An 11,481-nucleotide genomic window follows, 5' to 3' on the forward strand; every position below is an offset into this window, starting at 1 on the left:
GTTTCAGTCAGCTTCTACATTATGAGCTTGAGAACAGTAGTGGACAGTATACAGGGGTAGTTGATGTGTTTTTCCCTCCAGAATCAGGAACACAAACTTAATCCAGATTGGATTTCCCTCCTCTGTAATTAGAGAATGTCAGAGAGGCAAGTAACTCTGTGAACTCTACAGAATGGCGCCGGAGGAGATGGCTGCCGTTTTACGGATTCCTAACCAATTGTGCTATTGTGTGTTTTTTCACGTTATTTGTAACTTATTTTGTATATAATGTTGCTGCCACCATCTCTTATCACTGAAAAGAGGTTCTGGATATCAGGACAGTGATTACTCACCTCGTACTGGACGAAGATGTTTTCCTTAACGAGTTGGACGTGAAGGATTTACTTCAGATACCCGACATGGCCCAAATCCCCGTCATTCACATGAGAAAGAGATGGAGATGTCAGGGTGCCTTGTAAGGATCCGACGGCGAGTGGGTAATCTGCCTCTCCCATCAGTCCTATTAACCAATGTACAATCATTGGATAACTAAATAGACGAGCTACGATGACGAATATCCTACCAACGGGATGTTTCACCGAGTCGTGGCAGAACGACGACATGGATAACGTACAGGTGGCGAGGTTTTCCGTGCATCGGCAAGATATAACAGCCGCCTCCGGTACGACAAGGGGTGGCGGTCTGTGTATATTTGTAAACAACAGCTGGTGCACGAAATCTAATATTAAGGAAGTCTCAAGGTTTTGCTCGCCTGAGGTAGAGTATCTCATGATAAGCTGTAGACCACACTATTTACCAAGATAATTTGTATCTATATTTTTTGTAGCTGTCTATTTACCACCCCATACCAATGCTGGCACTAAGACCACACTCAATGAGCTTTATAAGGCCATAAGCAAATAGGAAAATGCTCATCCAGAGGCGACGCTCCTAGTGGCCAGGAAATTTAAATGCAGGGAATCTTAAATCAGTTTTACCTCATTTCTACCAGCATGTTAAACGTGCAACCAGGAGAAAAAAAACTTGACGCCACCTTTACTCCACACACAGAGACGCGTACAAAGCTCTCCCTCGACCTCCAGCTCTCCCTCGACCTGACATTTTCAACCTGTTCCTGACTGAGTCTGTAATACCAACATGTTTCAAGCAGACCACCATAGTCCCTGTCCCCAAAAACACAAAGGTAACCTGCCTAAATGATTACCGACCCGTAGCACTCACGTCTGTAGCCATGAAGTGCTTTTAAAGGCTGGTCATGGCTCACATCAACACCATTATCCCAGAAACCCTTGACCCACTCCAATTTGCATACCACCCCAACAGATCCACAGATGATGCCATCTCTATTGCACTCCACACTGCCCTTTCCCACCTGGACAAAAGGAACACCTATGTGAGGGGCTAAACACCTCCCTCTGCAACTGGATCCTGGACTTCCTGACGGTTTGTAACAACACATCCGCCACGCTGATCCTCAACAGCTCTCAACCTGCTCCACTAAAGCTCTCAACCTGCTCCACTAGCCTCCACATTGACTCTGTACCGGTACCCCCTGTATGTAGCCTCCACATTGACTCTGGGGCGGCAGTGTAGCCTAGTGGTTAGAGCATTGGACTAGTAACCGAAAGGTTGCAAGTTCAAATCCCCGAGCTGACAAGGTACAAAATCTGTCGTTCTGCCCCTGAACCGGCAGTTAACCAAGCAGTTGCCATACCAGGCAGTGATATAACCACTGTTCCTAGGCCGTCATTGAAATTAAGAATTTGTTCTTAACTGACTTGCCTAGTAAAATAAAGTTTTTTATTTTTTATTTTTAACACAGGGGCCCCTCAGGGGTGCATGCTCAGTCCCCTCCTGTACTCCCTGTTCACCCATGACTGCATTGCCAGGCATGACTCCAACACCATCATTAAGTTTGCCGATGAAACAACAGTGTTGTTGGTAAATGACGATTAGACAGCCTATAGGGAGGAGGTCAGAGACCTGGCCGTGTGGTGCCAGGACAACAACCTTTCCCTCAGCTTGATCAAGACAAAGGAGATGATTGTGGACTACAGGAAAAGGAGGACCGAGCACGCCCCCATTTTCATCGACGGGCTTTAGTGGAGCAGGTTGAGAGCTTCAATTTCCTTGGTGTCCACATCACCAACAAACTATCATGGTCCAAACACAACAAGACAGTCGTGAAGAGGGCATGACAAAACCTATTCCCCCTCAGGAGACTGAAAAGATTTGGCATGGGTCTTCAGATCCACCATTGAGAGCATCCTGACTGGTATATCACTGCCTGGTATGGCAACTGCTTGGTCTCAGACCCACAATGCACTACTTTTATGAATTTTGTCTTGCTGCTTTTTGTTCTATGTTGCTCTGTCTGTATGCTACGTCTTGCTTGTCCTATGTTGCTCTGTCTGTATGCTATGTCTTGCTTGTCCTATGTTGCTCTGCGTGTGCTCACTGCTCAATGATAGTCTATATTGTAATTGTTTTTAATAACCTGCCCAGGGACTGCGGTTGAAAATTAGCCTGCTGGCTAAAACCGGTACTTTTACTGAAACGTTGATTAATGTGCACTGTCCCTGTAAAAATAAACTCAAACTCAAACAGAGGGTAGTGCGTACGGCCCAGTACATCACTTGGGCCAAGCTTCCTGCCACCCAGGACCTCTATACCAGGCGGTGTCAGAGGAAGGCCCTAAAAATTGCCATAAGAATCCTGAACAGCTAATCAAATGGCTATCCAGACTTTTTGCATTGTCCCCCCTCTTTTATGCTGCTGCTACTCTCTGTTTATTATCTATGCATAGTCACTTTAACTCTACCTAGGTGTACATATTACCTCAATTACCTTGACTAAACTGTGCCCCCGCACATTGACTCTGTACCGGTACCCTCTGTATAGAACGTCCACATTGACTCTGTACCAGTACCCCCTGTATGTAGCCTCCACATTGACTCTGTACCAGTACCCCCTGTATGTAGCCTCCACATTGACTCTGTACCAGTACCCCCTGTATATAGCCTCCACATTGACTCTGTACCAGTACCCCCTGTAAATAGCCTCCACATTGACTCTGTACCAGTACCCCCTGTATGTAGCCTCCACATTGACTCTGTACCAGTACCCCCTGTATGTAGCCTCCACATTGACTCTGTACCAGTACCCCCTGTATAGAACGTCCACATTGACTCTGTACCAGTACCCCCTGTATGTAGCCTCCACATTGACTCTGTACCAGTACCCCCTGTATAGAACGTCCACATTGACTCTGTACCAGTACCCCCTGTAAATAGTCTCCACATTGACTCTGTACCAGTACCCCCTGTATGTAGCCTCCACATTGACTCTGTACCAGTACCCCCTGTATATAGCCTCCACATTGACTCTGTACCAGTACCCCCTGTATATAGCCTCCACATTGACTCTGTACCAGTACCCCCTGTATGTAGCCTCCACATTGACTCTGTACCAGTACCCCCTGTATATAGCCTCCACATTGACTCTGTACCAGTACCCCCTGTATATAGCCTCCACATTGACTCTGTACCAGTACCCCCTGTATATAGCCTCCACATTGACTCTGTACCAGTACCCCCTGTATGTAGCCTCCACATTGACTCTGTACCAGTACCCTCTGTATGTAGCCTCCATATTGACTCTGTACCAGTACCCCCTGTATGTAGCCTCCACATTGACTCTGTACCAGTACCCTCTGTATGTAGCCTCCATATTGACTCTGTACCAGTACCCTCTGTATGTAGCCTCCATATTGACTCTGTACCAGTACCCCCTGTATGTAGCCTCCACATTGACTCTGTACCAGTACCCCCTGTATATAGCCTCCACATTGACTCTGTACCAGTACCCTCTGTATGTAGCCTCCACATTGACTCTGTACAGGTACCCCCTGTATGTAGCCTCCACATTGACTCTGTACCAGTACCCCCTGTATGTAGCCTCCATATTGACTCTGTACCAGTACCCCCTGTATGTAGCCTCCACATTGACTCTGTACCAGTACCCCCTGTATGTAGCCTCCACATTGACTCTGTACCAGTACCCCCTGTATGTAGCCTCCACATTGACTCTGTACCAGTACCCCCTGTATGTAGCCTCCACATTGACTCTGTACCAGTACCCCCTGTATGTAGCCTCCACATTGACTCTGTACCAGTACCCCCTGTATGTAGCCTCCACATTGACTCTGTACCAGTACCCCCTGTATAGAACGTCCACATTGACTCTGTACCAGTACCCCCTGTATGTAGCCTCCACATTGACTCTGTACCAGTACCCCCTGTATGTAGCCTCCACATTGACTCTGTACCAGTACCCCCTGTATGTAGCCTCCACATTGACTCTGTACCAGTACCCCCTGTATATAGCCTCCACATTGACTCTGTACCAGTACCCCCTGTATGTAGCCTCCACATTGACTCTGTACCAGTACCCCCTGTATGTAGCCTCCACATTGACTCTGTACCAGTACCCCTGTATATAGCCTCCACATTGACTCTGTACCAGTACCCCTGTATGTAGCCTCCACATTGACTCCTGTACCAGTACCCCCTGTATGTAGCCTCACATTGACTCTGCTACCAGTACCCCCTGTATATAGCCTCCACATTGACTCTGTACCAGTACCCCCTGTATATAGCCTCCACATTGACTCTGTACAGGTACCCCCTGTATATAGCCTCCACATTGACTCTTTACAGGTACCCCCTGTATATAGCCTCCACATTGACTCTGTACAGTACCCCCTGTATATAGCCTCCACATTGACTCTGTACCAGTACCCCCTGTATATAGCCTCCACATTGACTCTGTACCAGTACCCCCTGTATATAGCCTCCACATTGACTCTGTACCAGTACCCCTGTATATAGCCTCCACATTGACTCTGTACCAGTACCCCCTGTATAGTAGCCTCCACATTGACTCTGTACCAGTACCCCCTGTATGTAGCCTCCACATTGACTCTGTACCAGTACCCCCTGTATGTAGCCTCCACATTGACTCTGTACCAGTACCCCCTGTATGTAGCCTCCACATTGACTCTGTACCAGTACCCCCTGTATGTAGCCTCCACATTGACTCTGTACCAGTACCCCCTGTATGTAGCCTCCACATTAACTCTGTACCAGTACCCCCTGTATGTAGCCTCCACATTGACTCTGTACCAGTACCCCCTGTATGTAGCCTCCACATTGACTCTGTACAGGTACCCCCTGTATGTAGCCTCCACATTGACTCTGTACCAGTACCCCCTGTATGTAGCCTCCACATTGACTCTGTACCAGTACCCCCTGTATGTAGCCTCCCACATTGACTCTGTACCAGTACCCCCTGTATGTAGCCTCCAACATGACTCTGTACCAGTACCCCCTGTATGTAGCCTCCACATTGACTCTGTACCAGTACCCCTGTATATAGCCTCCACATTGACTCTGTACCAGTACCCCCTGTATGTAGCCTCCACATTGCTCTGTACCAGGTACCCCCTGTATGTAGCCTCCACATTGACTCTGTACCAGTACCCCTCTGTATATAGCCTCCAACATTGACTCTGTACCAGTACCCCCTGTATGTAGCCTCCCACATTGACTCTGTACCAGTACCCCCTGTATATAGCCTCCACATTGACTCTGTACCAGTACCCCTGTATATAGCCTCCACATTGACTCTGTACCAGTACCCCCTGTATATAGCCTCCACATTGACTCTGTACCAGTACCCCCTGTTATAGCCTCCACATTGACTCTGTACCAGTACCCCTGTATGTAGCCTCCACATTGACTCTGTACCAGTACCCCCTTGTATATAGCCTCCACATTGACTCTGTACCAGTACCCCCGTATATAGCCTCCACATTGACTCTGTACCAGTACCCCCTGTATGTAGCCTCCACATTGACTCTGTACCAGTACCCCCTGTATATAGCCTCCACATTGACTCTGTACCAGTACCCCCTGTATGTAGCCTCCACATTGACTCTGTACCAGTACCCCCTGTATGTAGCCTCCACATTGACTCTGTACCAGTACCCCCTGTATATAGCCTCCACATTGACTCTGTACCAGTACCCCCTGTATGTAGCCTCCACATTGACTCTGTACCAGTACCCCTGTATGTAGCCTCCACATTGACTCTGTACCAGTACCCCCTGTATGTAGCCTCCACATTGACTCTGTACCAGTACCCCCTGTATGTAGCCTCCACATTGACTCTGTACCAGTACCCCCCTGTATGTAGCCTCCACATTGACTCTGTACCAGTACCCCCTGTATGTAGCCTCCACATTGACTCTGTACCAGTACCCCCTGTATGTAGCCTCCACATTGACTCTGTACCAGTACCCCCTGTATGTAGCCTCCACATTGACTCTGTACCTGTACCCCCTGTATGTAGCCTCCACATTGACTCTGTACCAGTACCCCTGTATGTAGCCTCCACATTGACTCTGTACCAGTACCCCCTGTATATAGCCTCCACATTGACTCTGTACCAGTACCCCCTGTATATAGCCTCCACATTGACTCTGTACCAGTACCCCCTGTATGTAGCCTCCACATTGACTCTGTACCAGTACCCCCTGTATGTAGCCTCCACATTGACTCTGTACCAGTACCCCCTGTATATAGCCCTCCACATTGACTCTGTACCAGTACCCCCTGTATATAGCCTCCACATTGACTCTGTACCAGTACCCCTGTATATAGCCTCCACATTGACTCTGTACCAGTACCCCCTGTATGTAGCCTCCACATTGACTCTGTACCAGTACCCCCCTGTATGTAGCCTCCACATTGACTCTGTACCAGTACCCCCTGTATGTAGCCTCCACATTGACTCTGTACCAGTACCCTCTGTATATAGCCTCCACATTGACTCTGTACCAGTACCCCCTGTATGTAGCCTCCACATTGACTCTGTACAAGTACCCCCTGTATGTAGCCTCCACATTGACTCTGTACCAGTACCCCCTGTATGTAGCCTCCACATTGACTCTGTACCAGTACCCTCTGTATGTAGCCTCCACATTGACTCTGTACCAGTACCCCCTGTATGTAGCCTCCACATTGACTCTGTACCGTACCCCCTGTATATAGCCTCCACATTGACTCTGTACCAGTACCCCCTGTATGTAGCCTCCACATTGACTCTGTACCAGTACCCCCTGTATGTAGCCTCCACATTGACTCTGTACCAGTACCCCCTGTATGTAGCCTCCACATTGACTCTGTACCAGTACCCCCTGTATATAGCCTCCACATTGACTCTGTACCAGTACCCCCTGTATGTAGCCTCCACATTGACTCTGTACCAGTACCCTAGACCTCCACATTGACTCTTACCAGTACCCCCTGTATGTAGCCTCCACATTGACTCTGTACCAGTACCCCCTGTATGTAGCCTCCACATTGACTCTGTACCAGTACCCCCTGTATGTAGCCTCCACATTGACTCTGTACCAGTACCCCCTGTATGTAGCCTCCACATTGACTCTGTACCTGTACCCCCCTGTATGTAGCCTCCACATTGACTCTGTACCAGTACCCCCTGTATGTAGCCTCCACATTGACTCTGTACCAGTACCCCCTGTATATAGCCTCCACATTGACTCTGTACCAGTACCCCCTGTATATAGCCTCCACATTGACTCTGTACCAGTACCCCCTGTATGTAGCCTCCACATTGACTCTGTACCAGTACCCCCTGTATATAGCCTCCACATTGACTCTGTACCAGTACCCCCTGTATATAGCCTCCACATTGACTCTGTACCAGTACCCCCTGTATATAGCCTCCACATTGACTCTGTACCAGTACCCCCTGTATGTAGCCTCCACATTGACTCTGTACCAGTACCCCCTGTATGTAGCCTCCACATTGACTCTGTACCAGTACCCCCTGTATGTAGCCTCCACATTGACTCTGTACCAGTACCCTCTGTATATAGCCTCCACATTGACTCTGTACCAGTACCCTCTGTATATAGCCTCCACATTGACTCTGTACCAGTACCCCCTGTATGTAGCCTCCACATTGACTCTGTACCAGTACCCCCTGTATGTAGCCCCCACATTGACTCTGTACCAGTACCCTCTGTATATAGCCTCCACATTGACTCTGTACCAGTACCCCCTGTATGTAGCCCCCACATTGACTCTGTACCAGTACCCTCTGTATATAGCCTCCACATTGACTCTGTACCAGTACCCCCTGTATGTAGCCTCCACATTGACTCTGTACCAGTACCCCCTGTATGTAGCCTCCACATTGACTCTGTACCAGTACCCCCTGTATATAGCCTCCACATTGACTCTGTACAGGTACCCCCTGTATATAGCCTCCACATTGACTCTGTACCAGTACCCCCTGTATGTAGCCTCCACATTGACTCTGTACCAGTACCCCCTGTATGTAGCCTCCACATTGACTCTGTACCAGTACCCCCTGTATGTAGCCTCCACATTGACTCTGTACCAGTACCCCCTGTATGTAGCCTCCACATTGACTCTGTACCAGTACCCCCTGTATGTAGCCTCCACATTGACTCTGTACCAGTACCCCCTGTATGTAGCCTCCACATTGACTCTGTACCAGTACCCCCTGTATGTAGCCTCCACATTGACTCTGTACCAGTACCCCCTGTATATAGCCTCCACATTGACTCTGTACCAGTACCCCCTGTATGTAGCCTCCACATTGACTCTGTACCAGTACCCCCTGTATATAGCCTCCACATTGACTCTGTACCAGTACCCCCTGTATGTAGCCTCCACATTGACTCTGTACCAGTACCCCCTGTATGTAGCCTCCACATTGACTCTGTACCAGTACCCCCTGTATGTAGCCTCCACATTGACTCTGTACCAGTACCCCCTGTATGTAGCCTCCACATTGACTCTGTACCAGTACCCCCTGTATGTAGCCTCCACATTGACTCTGTACCAGTACCCCCTGTATGTAGCCTCCACATTGACTCTGTACCAGTACCCCCTGTATGTAGCCTCCACATTGACTCTGTACCAGTACCCCCTGTATGTAGCCTCCACATTGACTCTGTACCAGTACCCTCTGTATGTAGCCTCGCTACGGTTATTTTATTGTTGCTCTTTAATTATTTGTTACTTTTATTTTTATTTTTAAAACTCCATTGTTGGTTAAGGACTTGTAAGTAAGCATTTCACTGTAAGGTGAAAGCTGTTGTAGTTGGCATATGTGACAAATACAATTTGATTTGATTTGAGAAACAAGCTGTGTGAGACAGCTGACCTGTAACTCTGGGAACTCTTCAGGTATAAGCTGCGTGTGTGAGATAGCTAGCCTGTAACTCTGGGAACTCTTCAGGTATAAACTGTGTGTGAGATAGCTAGCCTGTAACTCTGGGAACTCTTCAGGTATAAGCTTCGTGTGTGAGATAGCTAGCCTGTAACTCTGGGAACTCTTCAGGTATAAACTGTGTGTGAGATAGCTAGTCTGTAACTCTGGGAACTCTTCAGGTATAAACTGTGTGTGAGATAGCTAGCCTGTAACTCTGGGAACTCTTCAGGTATAAACTGTGTGTGAGATAGCTAGCCTGTAACTCTGGGAACTCTTCAGGTATAAACTGTGTGTGAGATAGCTAGCCTGTAACTCTGGGAACTCTTCAGGTATAAACTGTGTGTGAGATAGCTAGCCTGTAACTCTGGGAACTCTTCAGGTATAAGCTGCGTGTCTGAGATAGCTAGCCTGTAACTCTGGGAACTCTTCAGGTATAAGCTGTGTGTGTGAGATAGCTAGCCTGTAACTCTGGAAACTCTTCAGGTATAAGCTGTGTGTGAGAGATAGCTCGCCTGCCTGTACTGTTTCCCACATTCCCAAATAACAAAAGGCCGTCACAAAAAGCTTAAAGTGTCACACACACACACACACACACACACACACACACACACACACACACACACACACACACACACACACACACACACACACACACACACACACACACACACACACACAGCTGGAGGTGTCAACTCATTGACTTCCAACATGAAATATAGAATGCCTGGGAGTGAACCCCAAATGACATAATTGATTTCAGACAGTGAACTGGGAGAGAAACAGGAGGGAGCTTTTCTTTTATCTCTTTATACTCTTCCTCCTCTTTTTCTTTTCTTTTCTCCTTTTTCCTCATGAAGAATGATCATGATTATCCAACTTTCAATGCTTGGTGTTAATGGGTACTGTGTTCCCATTGTGCAACCATACACAACAAACACGCACAATCTCTCTCTCTCTCTCTCTCTCTCTCTCTCTCTCTCTCTCTCTCTCTCACTCTCACTCTCACTCTCACTCTCTCTCTCTCTCGTTCTCTCTCTTTCTCTCTCTCTCTCGCTCTCTCTCGTTCTCTCTCTCTCTCTTGCTCTCTCCCTCGCTCTCTCTCTCGCTCTGCAGAGCTGCAGACTCGGGAGACTGGTGCCTGGCACTTGGACTCACGCCCTGGCTGGCAGGAAGTCATGCAGGTCTAGACTGTCCCCTGTCCCATGTCTGCTGTGTCCTTTACATTAACATGTCTAAGCTCCTCGAATAATGACCCAGATAACAACATTCAATTAAATTTTTTTCATTACTTTCATCCAAAATTCTCTGTTTACTCGGCCAGCGGGAAACTGGTGTATATCTGCTCCTGTACCTCTGGCCACACAAGCTGATAAGAGGGGGACATTTACAAGCGACTTAATGGTGTGTAAAAGTTGGAGCCTAAAAAGGCTTAGTTCCAACTCATTTTATTGGTTTTAGTGGAACACCACTTCCATTGTTTAGCATCTGCATCACGGTGTATGAATGCTTCTGTGCTAGCCAAGCCACAACACAAAGCTGAAGCAGTTCAGTGGAGCTAGTCAACAACACATTCTAGCATTACCTCCAGTTCCTAATGAGTCAACACCTTCTAGTGTTTACTTCCAGTTCCTAATGAGTCAACACCTTCTAGTGTTTACTTCCAGTTCCTAATGAGTCAACAACACCTTCTAGTGTTTACTTCCAGTTCCTAATGGGTCAACAACACCTTCTAGTGTTTACTTCCAGTTCCTAATGAGTCAACAACACCTTCTAGTGTTTACTTCCAGTTCCTAATGGGTCAACAACACCTTCTAGTGTTTACTTCCAGTTCCTAATGGGTCAACAACACCTTCTAGTGTTTACTTCCAGTTCCTAATGGGTCAACAACACCTTCCAGTTCCTAATGCTGTTATCAAGACTGTCATCAAGGCAAAGGGTTTCAAGACCTTTTTGGTTACTACCTGATTCCACATGTGTTATTTCATAGTTTTGATGTCTTCACTGTTATTCTAGAATGTAGAAAATAGTAAAAATAAAGAAAAACTCTGGAATGACTGGTACTGTATACTGTTGAAGTTGGAAGTTTACATACATTAGGTTGGAGTCATTAAAACTCGTTTTTCAACCACTCCACAAATGTATTGTTAACAA

This window comes from Oncorhynchus kisutch, unplaced genomic scaffold (assembly GCF_002021735.2).
Source record: "Oncorhynchus kisutch isolate 150728-3 unplaced genomic scaffold, Okis_V2 Okis05a-Okis16b_hom, whole genome shotgun sequence".
Lineage (NCBI taxonomy): Eukaryota > Metazoa > Chordata > Actinopteri > Salmoniformes > Salmonidae > Oncorhynchus > Oncorhynchus kisutch.